Source organism: Camelina sativa, chromosome 19 (genome assembly GCF_000633955.1).
Source record: "Camelina sativa cultivar DH55 chromosome 19, Cs, whole genome shotgun sequence".
NCBI lineage: Eukaryota > Viridiplantae > Streptophyta > Magnoliopsida > Brassicales > Brassicaceae > Camelina > Camelina sativa.
This window is the reverse complement of record NC_025703.1, coordinates 14,293,524-14,308,402: the sequence shown is the minus strand read 5'-3', so window position 1 is coordinate 14,308,402 and position 14,879 is coordinate 14,293,524. Positions and strand designations below refer to the sequence as shown.

At 30.1% G+C, this 14,879-nt stretch overlaps 1 long non-coding RNA gene across 6 annotated transcripts; it reads left to right on the top strand.

The window, feature by feature from the left end:
• On the top strand, positions 229-5,164 carry LOC104766317. Of its 6 annotated transcripts, XR_764000.2 has the most exons (6): positions 229-386; positions 569-709; positions 1,258-1,307; positions 1,423-1,498; positions 4,671-4,753; positions 4,978-5,164. It is a non-coding gene; the product is annotated as an uncharacterized LOC104766317 (long non-coding RNA). The 6 variants fall into 6 exon arrangements; XR_002036679.1 differs by having other exon boundaries at positions 4,687-5,001; XR_002036678.1 differs by having other exon boundaries at positions 4,671-5,001.

Below are 14,879 nucleotides of genomic sequence, written 5' to 3'. Positions count from 1 at the left end.
TATATATATATATATATATATATATATATATATATATATTAATGTGTTTAATGAATTAGGATTAGAATGGATTAGTGAGTTAACCATAACCAAAACCAATAGAAATTAAAAAAAAATCTAAATTAATATAATCTAAACCGATTTTAGTAAACCCAAGAAAACCTAATCTGCATCTTATCTTTCTCACCATCATAAATAGCTCTCAACCTTTCAAAGCTCTCTATCCAGATTTCTCTCATCCCCAACTCTCTCACTATCTCTCTTCACCACTAAAGGGTTATGCGTGTTGCATGTTGTGACCCTCTTTCTCTTAGCAGCAAAAGCATCGACTCTTTAAGGCTCTCCTTCTTCTCTCTTCTTCGATGTTACAGGCAGAACATCTCTAGGTAAGTAAGTATCCAGCGAACCCGGGTCTAATATTTGTTTTAATTCATTGAAATTTGTTACTTGTAAGAGTCATATTTTGAGATTAAGTTTGTATGATGAGTTTCCTCTAGAAATGTTGATGTTGAGTGACTTCTTACAAGTTGAGTATGTGATGAACATTTATTTATCTGGTATGAAGAAGGAAGCTGAAGCTGGAAGGTTGCATGCGAATGTTGCATGAGGGGATAAAGATGAGATTTGGGGTTGTTACTGAATGGTGACTGGTGAACCTTACTGGTGAAAGATGAGATTCATAAGGAAGTGTTCTTACAATGACCTTACTGTGAGTGCTCCTTCATTCGATGTGTGATGTTCTTTTGTTATTTATCTCCCTAACTGTATATCTCTGCACTTTAGTGAATTAGTCTATAGGGTTTTTTTTCATTTTGGGCAACCAACCTTGGAGTACTGTTTTAATTTAATGTTTGGTTGACAAAAAAAAAAAATCTCTCTTTCAGGTTTTGTTTAGATCATAAGTTTTCATTCTATTGTGTTTTTGATAAGATGATTCGTTTCCATATCTGAAAATGTTTTGCTCCATTAATTATTATAATGTCTTTTTATGCTTTTATTGTCTATTTTATTCCAAATGTTTTAATTCATTGTTTTGTCGTATCTATTGATTTAATTTCAGCATCCCCAAGATTCTTACTTTTAATTATTGTTTTTCAAAATAATCTCTTTAATATAAATTCAGTTGATTAATTACAGTTTTTTCATTAGTCACACTACACATGATTTAAAATAAATAAATATTGGTAGTCTATTTATATGCCTTAAGTCTCTAACTCATGGCCGTAAGTTTTTATTTTTTATTTTTTCAAAATGCAGGAGCATAAGCTGATCGACAAACCTCTAACCTTTTAAACCTGAGACACCCGGTAACTACTTATGACATCTCTCAAGATTTTGTATACACCAGATTTGTTTTTGTTTGCTTCATGTTATGTTTTTTTCGTATTATTGAACCCTTTAGTAACTTAGTCTTGCATCTAGATGATGAAAAAGAACAGCCTCCTAATGGTGGTGTGGTGGAAAATCAACATCATGTGCATCACCATTTGGAATGCTAGTAAGTTCTTCTAATCATGCAAAAAGAAGTATGAGAACATTAATATGGAATCACTTTATAATAGAAAAAGATGATTATGATAAAAAAAAAATGCATATTATAAGAAATGTCGAAAGAGTTATTTGTGGTTGCTAACTAGTGCAACGTCTAATTTTCACCAACATTACAAAAAATGCTCAATGAACTTAGATGTAGACAGAAGGGTGGTGAAGATTGATAATTAAATTGCTAGAGAGAAGTGCAGTCGGGTGATTTTTTGACATAATCATCCCTTTATTGTTGTTGCATATAAAGATCTTAGGGACTACCTTATTTATATGAATCTATATTATAAGTGTTATACTATAAATATTGATGCTGTTGATGTAGTTAAAACTTGGGAGAAGAAAAACAATAATATAGGTTGGAGCTAGATAAGAAAATTTCTAATAGGATATTGTTTACTTTCAATTGTCAGACTACGTTCTATAGAGATGGATATATGTAGTCATTGCACACTATGTAAATACAAAGTAAATAGGGACCCAATGTAAATATTACATAGCCAAATTTCGGTTATTGTTTTATATCATTTCTCTTCACACTGGTGATGCTTTAACTAGTAATCGGTTATTGCTTTATATCATTCCATTTCAGACTGGTGATGCTTTAACTAGTAAAATCCATGAATGCTTGAAGGAAATAGAGAATAGAGGAAAAATACAGTAAAACCTCTATAAATTAATACTCTATAAATTAATAAACACTATAAATTAATAAATTTTGCTTGTCCCAAGTCGGGCCAGTGTAAAAATTAACAATATTCGATAAGATAAGAAGATAATAATTTTTTCGAAATCTCCTTATAAGATATGGTCCCAATAATATCATAAATTAATAATTATGTAAATTTTTATATATATATATATATATATATATACTGATATAATAGTGTATGTTTCTCCTAAAGCTCAATTCTATAGAACAATTGTAATGTTGTATTTTCAACCTATAATAATATCTCTAAAATATTTTATAACATGTCATACAAATAATTAAAATTTAAAGTTTTAATTTTTAGATATGCATCATTTACAATTTGATAATTTGACAGATTATTAAAATAGGAGAATTGATATTATTATTCATAGATTTGAATTTATGTGTCTCATGTGTATAAGTCAATTTGTCTATAATATTTGTAATTTATTGTAAATAGTGCTTTCTAAATATTACAAGTTCAATTCCTAAACCATAAAATTTATAACATCCGAAAGTTTAATTTTATTTTGCTATAGTTGTTCCAATTCATAATTTTTTTAAAAATAAACAATTAAAAATATATCTATAAATTAATAATTATTAATTTACACTATAAAATAATAATTATTAATTTATAAACAAATTAATATCACTATAAATTAATAAAATGTCTTAGTCCCAACATTATTAATTTATAGAGGTTTTACTGTATAGTGAAATTTAAAAACGTGTATCCACCAAACATGTTATAAATTCTCTTTAAAATATTAATATACTAGTAATCAATAAAGTGGAGGAATATGTTGGAGTGATTGATTATGATATTGATCATCATATAGATAATATAATTATAAAATATTTGTGATCTAATGTAGTAGACGACAAAAAAAAAAGTTATTGCAAATTTTAAATTTATGTTCTTTTTTATATATAGAATTATTTGTAGTTTATTGTCTAATTTTTTTCAGATACTTGTTAAGTTTTATGTCAGATTTAATAATTATTTGTAGATTAACTACACATTATCTTATATATAAGACATTGATACAACCATTTTTTTATACGATAAAACTCTTTCTATGAAACTCTGATCATCTTTGCTTCTTAAATTTTTTTTACTTAACTGAATCAATTTCCACTTCTTCCTAGCATCGGTATGGGATAGTGCATCATTCAACTTGTTTTTCAAGTACCTTCCTATATGTTCAAAAGATTGAATTTGTCTAAAATGATTAAGTTGAAGAGAGAATTGGAAAACCTAAAGAAAAGTTTGGAAGACTAGGTCAGTTGTCCTCAATTCCTTGTTTGCCTAGTTTTGGTTTATTTTTGTCATAGTTCATTTATTTACAGATGCTTCTAAGCATAAATCAATCTTGGAAGCTGAACATTGAGGAACAAGGCTGTAATAAAAGTAGAGTTTCAAAGAAAAATGAATGAGGTAGAAGCCGAGCATAACACTAAAATGATAGATAACGAGCTTTTGGCAAATGCACTTAAGTCCAAATGAACGCATTTGCCAACAACTTGTTATTTAAAACAAGATTCGTAGGTGCTTTTATCTTCTTTTTTATAGTGTTATGTTCGACTTCTACCTCGTTGGTTTTTTTTTTTGAAACTTTGCTTCTATTTCAGCTTTTGTCCTCTCATGTTCAGCTTCAGAGCTTGATTTCTACTCACAGCAACCAGAGTAAAGAACAATGATAAAAAAAAAAAAAATCGAAATTAGAGGTAAATATAGTCAGGAAAACTGAAATTCTCTTTCAAAGACTCCGTTAAGTTCTCTGATTCTCTCCGCAACTTAATTATTTCAGACATAAACAAGTTGTTGAACACATACGAAGGTATTTGTAGAATATGTTTAAGGATACTCTCTCCTGCACCATTGCTAAGAAGTGGTGGAAAGTGATTCATTTAAGTTTAAAAGGTTTTTAAAGAAGCAAACATGAGCATAGCTTTATAGGGAGAGTACTTTATCATACAAAAAGTTTGTGTCTATGTCTTATAAGGTTGTGTGTGATTAATAATTCAAGTAGTTACTAAATCGATCATAAAATTTTACAAGTATCTGAAGAAAATTATACAATAAACTACTAATTTTATATTACAAAAATAAAATATAACTTTAAGATTTGTAATATATATATATATATATTGTCAATCAAACATTAATTAAAAATGAATCCCAACGTTGGTTGTCCAAACCGGAGGGAAATAGTTTACAAATGAAATTTCAGATAAAAATTTGTAATAATTTTTTTTTATTGTTTATTATAGTAGATCACCTATATTTTATAATGATAATATCCTTAATAATCAATCTATCAAAATTAATTATGTCAAACACATTTCTCCATTCGATTGATTACACATGTTTTGATGGATTCACGTTTTTAGCTCTCACTGTAATGTTTTACTTATCCGATGTAAACAGTTTCTTTTGACTGCAGTTTTGAGTCCTACAAAAGCAGGCCCCTGTGTTCCTGAACGAGGAAGAGGGACCTTAGACATGCAAGTGTAAGTTTGAGTACTCTAATAAGTCTCTGACTTTAATTATGTGCCTTTTTGAGATTGTAACATGTTTAAATTCCAATAGTATATGATTTGTTTGACTTAGATGGCCATACTAATAATTTATGTTTTTATCGGTTTTTAACCGTGTTTTACATTCAAATTTTGAGTTTTTTCGATAAGAACAAGATGTTTTCTCGGTGTTTTCGTACTATTTCTTATACTTTCAGGTTCTAAGATGTTTTGGAGAGAAAGGAGAATTATTGGACCATTTTGGATTGCTACCGGACGTGATGGGATGAAGTCAGGAGTTCAAGACCGATCAGTCCTAACTTACGAGCAATTGGTCCCCATTCTTTCAGATTAAATCTCTTTATATCGACCCAGGACGACAAGAGAAGCCTGGACAGATCGGTCCCATACCNTTTTTTTTTTTTTTTTTTTTTTGTCGGCTATCCATTTTCATTGATTAACCCAACATGGACATATTACAAGAAAGATACAATGTGAATTTTCGGAGTCCAATAACCCAAATATAAAGCCCAAACATAAACCCATACAAATGATACAACAAAACAGGAAATTAGGTTTAGAGTGGGACATATGGTAGATACGTGTTAAAACGCAAGGGTGTGGTGGAAAACGACCGACTCAACAGTCAACGCCGTCTTTCCATCGGATCTGAAAATCCGATCGAATCTGAAATTTTCCCGGCGAGAAAATCACCCTTTTCACCACAAGATTCGAGTAGATTTCAGAATCTTACTCCGAAATTCACCAAAACCTTTTGCAGTTTTCTTCTGAGTATGAAGAAACAGAGGTCCAAGAATCTTCAGAACCATTAGCTCCGGAAGACGCGAGAAGATGAGATTGCCAAATTAGGAGAGTCGCAAAACTTCGCTCTCCTAATTTGTTCTTCACCAGCCACGAATTCCACTCATCACGATTCACAAACTGAAGGAGAAACCATCATCCAAAGCCGATAGTACGACCACCATTATATGGTATGAGGATTTACCCTCCTAAAGAATGAGATCGAGCATCAGAAGATCCAGAAACTCCGATCCTCTCCTCAGCTTTTGCCTCTTCTACTGATAAGAAAGGTTTAATGAATTCTGCAAAAGGAGAAGAAAAGAAGAAAAAAAACTAAAAAAGATAGCCATAAAAGCTAAGTACGTCTCGCACTTAGGCGAGAAAGACAAAACCAGACTTAGCCGGAAGCAAAAAGACCGACGAAAAGAATCGCCGGATAGTATAAACAGAGCTTTCTCTCTCTGAAAGATACTTTTTTCTTTTAAACTAGTTTTTTAGGGTTTTCTCTTGATATTTAATTAGAGGCTCGATTTCTAAAGATAAAATTTTTATTCGAGACGACTTTTCTGCTATATATTGTAAGTTTGGGGAGACAATTTCTACTCTTGATTCCTTGTTTAATTTAGTGACGATTTTTGAACTCTGTATATATTATTTTGCAATTCAATAATGTTCTTGTTTCTCCATGTCTTAGTAGATTCTTAATTGGGTTTAGGGTTTTAGAATGGTTGCTATGATTAATTAATTGATGTTAGGTTGTTAACTTGGGGATTGATCTTATTTTTTTTCATAATGCTTAAGTTAGAATGACCACCTAGATTAGATTATGATCTTAGGTTTAATCATTGAAAACCAAAAGTTTTGTTGAGTTGCTTGAAAAACATAGGTGAGTAAAGTAATCTTTAGCCGATTAGAGTTGAAGTTAAGACATTTTGTGAAACTAGAACTTATAAATGCTTGCTTGATTTGCTAGATTCAAACGAGAGATTAAGATCTAGAGAATTCAGTACATAAGTAGGTAACAATGTGAAAGTAGATTAGCTTTACAATTGTGATTTAAATTCGAGAACGATATCTAATGCATACCTATGTTGTCTGCATTCCTTATCATTTTTTCTAACGATTCCCTGTCCTCAATGCCTTTACTTATTAAATACAACTACTTGCGTTTTTATTGTTTTGTTAGTCATTTTAATTCACAAATTCTCTTTGTTTTAGCTTTACTTATTCTTTAGAATTTATAGTGTAATTACTTGGTCTACGAGGATCCCCTATATAATAAAACGGAAGTACACAATATTGTTTTGTAGACTATATAATTTTAATAAGTTGGTTACAAATAAGTTATAGATTAATTTTTATATTATTTGTATAGTCTGGATTTATTGTTTCCAAAAATCTTAAAGAGAATATTCTAAAAAATCATTTGATATCATCTAACTTACCATATTAATTTCTTTTATTAAATTATTCATCAAATAAAATCTTTTGATATCTAACTTAACATATTAATTTGTTAATTATTATTATACTTCAACTCTCACTTTTATATATGAGTCTATTTTGTGAAACATATAAATTATCGTACTATTTAATATAATTAAAAAATAGTTTTATTTCCGGATATACCATAGGTTGAATTTTTAAAAACAAATATAAATGATTCAATATATAAAATATTCAAGTTTTATTAATATTATTCTTTAAAAATATTGAGTAACGGGTCAAAATTAGAATATTTAAATTCAATTTCATACGTTTTTTGTTGAATTTTATAATTTTATATAATATAATAAACTTTAAATAATTTATTTTGAAATATTTTTAAAATATTGAAACTTGATATTAAAGTTAGAAACTATAAACACTCTAAATTGGTTTGTTATAACAATGTCAATAATATGTCACTATAATATGAAAGATTTTCAAAAAACCAAGTATATTAAAATAAAAAATATAATAATATATTAAATTACTCATAATATAATAACTTGCTTTTTAAAAACCAAATTCACAAAATTATGTCTTATAATGACATTCAAGTCATGAGGTAGGATATACATTGTTGAAATAACTTCACGTACATAAAACTAATACAACATATTAAAATTTTATTTTAAAATAGAAAATATACAAAATTTTGTATAAAATAAAATTTAACCAGTGTTATAGCACGGGTACTTATCTAGAATCATTAATAATATAGAACTTACAAAATAAGTTTCTTTTTCAAGTCATCATATTTAATATATGATTTTATTGCATAATATTTTATCCTAAAAAACTTTTAAAAACAATCACATAAATTATATTTTATATAAAAATTACAATATAATTAAAATGAATTTCTACCCTTGCTCTAGCACGGTCTTAATCTAGTTCAATCTTAAAGTATTACAATGATATACATACCATTTGATTGTGGTAGAGTACATATTAAGTTTTAATTGACATTTGATCACATACTATATGGAAGAAGAAAGTTGGTAATTTATATATTTTTGGAGTATCCATTCATATATGGTAAAAAGGTTAATGATAAAAGTACAAAATGCATTCGTTTATCAATCGATTTATTTTACTTGGACTAATTTGTATTACTGTTGGGATACAAACAATGTCCCACATCTTGAAGATTAGAAAATAAGTTTCTAATATATAAGCCAAAACCAACTCCAATTAGTATGAGGTCTTTTGGGAAGGAGTCCAATAAGAAATACGTGCGGGCTTTGCTACCTGAGCCCAAAGCAGACAATATCATATTAATAGGGAAGTTGGCTTGGGCTTGGAAAGCCTAACAATTGGTATCAGAGCCTAGGTCGAGTAAAAAGGGTATTGGAGCCTAGGTACCTGGGTTTAGTTGAAGAGGAGGCCAAAGTATCGTTGTATATAGTTTGAGGGGAGGTTTGTTAGGATACAAACAATATCCTACATGTGAAAATTAGAAAATAAGTTTCTAATATATAAGCGAAGACCAACTCCAATTACTAATATATTTTCATACATATTATAGATAACAATGACGAGATGATTATTATTTGATCTGATCCAAATATTGTTGAGGACTAGAAAACAGAAGAAACATGAATGAATTTAATATGCTTTCTGGTTAATTATATAGTTTTAGGATCTTTTTGTATGGTTACAAAACATGAATTGAAATCTAAGTTTCTCCGCTTAGTTTGAACTTGTGTAATGAATTGTGTAACGGTGTTTGCAGGAGAGAATGAATAACAATGTGATGATGATTTTGTCTCTAATTAAACAACTTTGGTTGGTCATTAGTCAAAAATTTTATTATTGCTAGTTCTTAGTATATCTTCCTCCATCGTCAATAAGAACTTCATGTGTGGAACTTCATAGTGTAAGTTTAGAGAGATTCATGCACAAAGTGACTAAACTTACACTATGAAGTTCCACACAATGAATCCCTCTATATATGATTATAGACCATTAATTGGACAAACAAGGCCTCATGCTCCTTAAAATTTTATCCGATTCGAGTGATGTATTTGCGTGTTAGGTTTATTATTTAACATAGCTAGAAAGATTTTATATGTCTAGCCGGCTCACAACAAAATGGTCCGTGATATCATTAGAATAAGTTGGAGTGAACATTGTTGGAGGATCTTCCGGAAGTAAACGAATGTTAATTGGAACTGTTATTCTAGTGTTTGTAAGAGAAAATGTCATAGGAAAAATAGTCTCAAAACGCCAAGAATATGGAAAAAAAAAACTTTTTATGATATTTTCTTAATAGGGTAAAATAAAATATTAAAAACACTTTTAATTTGTTGCTGCATGAGGAACATGCATGTAAAGCATATGTTTGCACAATATGTAGTATATATACGTAGTACTCTAATACGTGTTGCTATACAAACTACAAAGGTGACTTTTGTCTAGCAGGTAAGTATTAATTTGGTATTGTAGGATCACGTTACAAAAAGATTTTGAATTTGGAGCTAGGAGTTTAAGGGAACTAGCATGTTAATAAGTACAGTAAGAGTATCTAACAATAATTCTCCAGTATTCGATTAGCAATACTAACGGCTAAGTTAAATGATTGTTGAGTATTACACTATTATATTAAAATTTGATAGCCGCTAAAATCCAAATATAAAATGAAATCTTATAGGGAAAAGTTAAAGAGTAATACTTTTCCACGTCGATTAGATAAAATTTGTCCATTTTATGTATTTGATTACAATTGGTTAAAACTAATGTATAACCAAAGTATCTATAAGTATGGATAGAGATAAGAAAGCTAACGACATGAACAAGTGTGACCGACCACGTCAAGTACTAAGACGTACTGTTTCCCTAAGAGACTGCCAAATCGACACGTGAAATCGGTGGTGTTTTAAAAATATATACATTAGATTTCATGAATACTCTCGTAAGCACAAGTGTTGGTCGTTGGTTAAGCGGTCGAAGAGACTATACACGCCGATCTCATCGTACCACGTGAAGTACATCAAAGTCACGTGATATACAACGTTATATAATCCGGAAACAGATGATATCATCATATCTAAGTTGAGGAATAATTTGTCGCCATATATTTTTGTCTCCACCCTCAAGTTTTAAATCTTCTTGTGTTTGGTTTCGTTGTCTAATTATGGTCGTAGAATGTGAATGTGTTGCAAATTGGCTATTAGTTGCATCATATGAAGTTTGATTCTCTTCGACTTAGTTTTTAGAATAAGTTTGATATAAGGCGGTTTAGTAGCAAAGTTTGTGTTCGTATTGATTTACTCACTACCTTTGATTTGGTTCTCTGTCTCCAGTATTATAGTGGATCTACGGTTTATGTATCTGAGTCTTAGTGTTTGAATCGGTATTTTACAAGTAATATTAAATTCTATATAAAACTAATTTGAGCATCGCTAGCTCTCTTGTAATACTCGTTTATTCTTCAGAAAAATTGTTTTCCTTTTTAGTAATTATGATGTTGTGAGTTCTGTTCGTACATACCCTCAGACGAGAGACTACATACAACGTTTTATATACTTTTCGTTTTCTTTCAAATTTTATATACCAAAGATTAGAAGAACTGTTTGTTTGGTGTCATACAGTGATATAATCTATTTCCGTTTTTAGCTCTCAGAGTTTATTAAACCGCTACTATTGTTTCTTTTAATTTTATTATATTTTATATAAATATGATCTGAATTTTGCGGATAAAACAAAATTTTTTGTAACTATATCATTATATACGATAAACTGGCTTTCCGAAAATCGATTTGTCTCTTCAAACTAATTGTACATCAATAAATGCAAGAGGTCATTCGGATCATCTAATTTAAAATCGGATAACTCAAAGAAAATTCTGAAAAAGTACATGAAACAAATATTTGAAAATTGAAAATTCATATGAATAAGCATAATGTATTCAAATAAAATGAGACTTGTTTTAGTAAATGAGACATTTGATTAATGTTGATAATTCTGCATAGACTCCTACTATTACTTCTTTTTTTTTTTTCACTTATGAATTTCTATTGGAAAGTTAAACAAAAAGTTTCTCAGCATTGGTAAGAATCAAAACCTTTTTTTAAATAAAGCCGGCATCAATATTCTTAGAAAGAACAACAACTATCAAAATTAAAGGCAAAAAAACCAAAGAAACATAAGTACTAAAACAGTAAAACTGAAACTCTTTGAATCAGAACATATATAAAATGCATGTTTAAGTTTGGATAGTCATATTGCGATAATAATACTAATACAAACGAGTAGATTATAATTATTATTATATTTTCATTCCTTTTTTTTTGTCGACACGAGTAGATTATAATTAATTTTTGTCAATCCATTAGTTTTAAAAATAAACATCAATAATAATAATCAAATTTAAGAAGATGCATATTTTTGTCTAGTCATGATAGCTTACATACAAAACTCTGATCCTATGATATCGATAGGTCAGCATAACTACAAAATTTCTCAGAAATTTATCTAAAACTTTAACCTTTTTCCTCCACTAACATGATTTGAATTTCACTTGTATGCAACTTTGGGATATTTCGTTCTGGATCTGCTTTATATTTTACTAGAAAAGCCTTGTGATTTTATGATTGGTCGGACAATTCCATAGTCAAATATACCTATTACCTAGTACGGACTGAAGATATACTACCACAGAGTTTTACATGAATCAACATTAATAGAAGCTTCATACATCTAATAACTGTCGTGAGTCGTGACCAAGTAAAACCAAAGTTTAGAAAATATAAATTTAATTTAATGTAAATTCATTAATATATACATGCATCAGGTTCCCTATATGGCTTGTCAGGTTGTATAACTAGTCTAAAAGGTTTATCACTTTATCCACATAATAATTTGTTTATCAACAATTTCGATATATGATTCGTGTCCTTGTCCGAATAATTAATTTGTTTGTCCAAAACACGAATTAATTATCTGAAAACTTTGAAAATGTGAAATGAATAAGTTGGCCATATCTTATCAATTTACTTTTGGTAGTATTTATAAGAAAAGACTATTCAATCATAAAAAATCAATTACAAATAATATGATTAAAAAAAAAGTGAATATATCTTTAAAAATTGTGGAATAGCATTATTGGATGGACATATATATCTCCTGATTCACAGAGCACGATTCATGAAATATATGTAAAAGAAAAAAAGATCAAGATAATTAGAATGGCCACTAGCATTTAGGATACAGACTTGATCCCAAAAAAAACCTTTTAAGACACCATCACCTTCGACTTCGAATCTCCGCAATGTTGCCACGACCACCTTCTTCCAGTCTCCGGCTGTACAATGTTGTATTTTGTCATTATTTTATGCTGTAAAACAAAATAAAACTGTGAGTTAAATCGACTCATACCAAAATTTTCTGACTGCGGTGTCTGATAACCAATCCAATCCGGTTCAAGAAACTTGGACCCTAAGTGATCCTAACGAACGGTCCACTACCATCTCCCCAGTGTATTCCTCCACTAGCAGCATCTTCACATTATTCGTTGGACATTAATCACAATAATTGACTACTAACTTCTTAGAGATAAGTTTTTAGATATATTATCCTTTCTAGTAATAACGTGGAACCTTTATTACACACCACATGAATTTTACATTAGTGTTAAAACACACACACACACACACACACTTAGATACTTTACCAAGTCACACCAATTATAGTACGTACGTATAGTATATATACACACTTCCTTTGGTATCTTCTACAAAATCTCATTCACCAACTGTTCTCCAAAAAACAAAAACAATTTTCATTCTCATTGCACATTTTCAGTTCTGTAATAAAAGTAAGGCATGCAAAACTATTTTTTTTTTCTCTTTATCTTGATGTTTCTAATTAAATTTTAAAGCCAATAAGTACCCAAATTGGTCTCCGAACCATAGTACGTCAATCTATACCCAAGGATCACTTATGAATTCTTCATTCGTTTGCTATTAGCTGACCCTAGCTATAATCTAGCTATATCCAAGTGCCAAGTATATCAGCTGACCCTAGCTATAACGGTTTGTAATTATATATAAAAAGTACAACATGATATGCTATTTTGTCCCAAGTACGTAGGGTTTTTCTTTTTCCCTGATAATTCTGAAAGGTATCATATTAGATGACTTTTTTTAATTGGCAAATCTATGCCATGAAAACATTTGACTAATTTTCTCTGTGATAAACAACATGTTTATATATTTTTTTGTTGAGAGTATATGAGTGACGCAATTTGAATCTTTGATTTTTAAAAGTATATATACATTATCTACAAAAACACCACGTTATGTAGTCTATAGAGCAATCTGGATTCGCTACAATATGTGTGTCTAAATTGTAAAAAGGTTAAAAATATTATAGTTCTTCCATTAAGTGTTGGCATTGAAGTACTAGTTTTGGCATTCACTTTCAAACATAATATATCCACCATTGAAAAGAAAAATATGAGTGAAATAATCCGAACCATTGAATAGAAAAATAATTTACAAACGAAAAAAACTTCACATTAAACCTATCATATGTGGATTTGCTACTATATACAGGATGTGTCTAATTAACAACACACAAAAAAAAAAAAAAAAAAAAAAAAAATTAAAAATCAGTTTTGCTAATATTGAATTACTACTTTTGGGAGATTTGTGAAATATATCCACCGTTGAAACAGAAGTAAAAAATCTGTGAAGCAATCAAAATCGTCGATTTGAAAAGAAAAAAACTTCAAAATATAACATACCATATAATGTACATCCGGATTTGCTGCTATACATGTAACCAATAACAAAAAACTGTAAAAAGCAAAAGAGATTACATAATTATTCCAATACTTAATTACTAGTTTTGGAAGATTTCTAACCTTTTTAAGATTCACTATTCAAAGTTTCAAAAAGAAATCTCTACCGTTCAAACAAAACAAGTTAAACAATCACAACCATTGAATCAACAAGAAAAATCTACAACATGTAATACTAGACCATATAATCTAGATTTGCTATTAAATATGATATTTTTGACAAATGTCAAGACCCTGTTACATTTTTTCTCTATAACCTTTAAATCAACCGCTTCGCTTTTACCTTCATGTTGAGGACAGAACCCAAAAAAAAAAAACCTTTACTTATAAAACGTGACAATACTTTTCATGTTTATGCTTAAGGTCGCTCACAAAGTAACCCACCATGCAACACTCTCTTCGTTCTGATCTTCTTCGTTCGAAGACTTCTTCTTCTCATTCTCATTTACTTCCACAAACCAAAAATGTAAACATCTCCCGAAGAGTTCTTATCAACCCTTTCAAGATAACAACACTTCCTGATCTCCCTCCTCTCTTCAAATCTCCGGTCACGCCACCACCGGTTAAGCTCAAACCAACCCATCCAAACTTAAACCCTCTCCAGAAGCTAGCGGCTTCGATGCTCGACAAGATAGAGTCCTCTATCGTCATACCGATGGAGCAGAATCGACCGCTTCCTAAACCGACCGATCCAGCGGTTCAATTATCAGGTAACTTCGCTCCGGTTCAAGAATGTCCGGTTCAAAACGGTTTAGAAGTCGTTGGTCAGATTCCTTCTTGTCTACGAGGAGTTTACGTACGTAACGGCGCTAACCCTATGTTTCCACCGTTAGCCGGACATCATTTGTTTGACGGTGACGGAATGATTCACGCCGTTAGTATCGGTTCTGATAACAAGGTTAGTTACAGCTGTCGGTACACTAAAACGAACCGGCTTGTTGAAGAAACCAAGCTTGGAAGATCGGTTTTTCCTAAACCAATCGGCGAGCTTCACGGCCATTCCGGTCTAGCTCGACTCGCTCTCTTCGC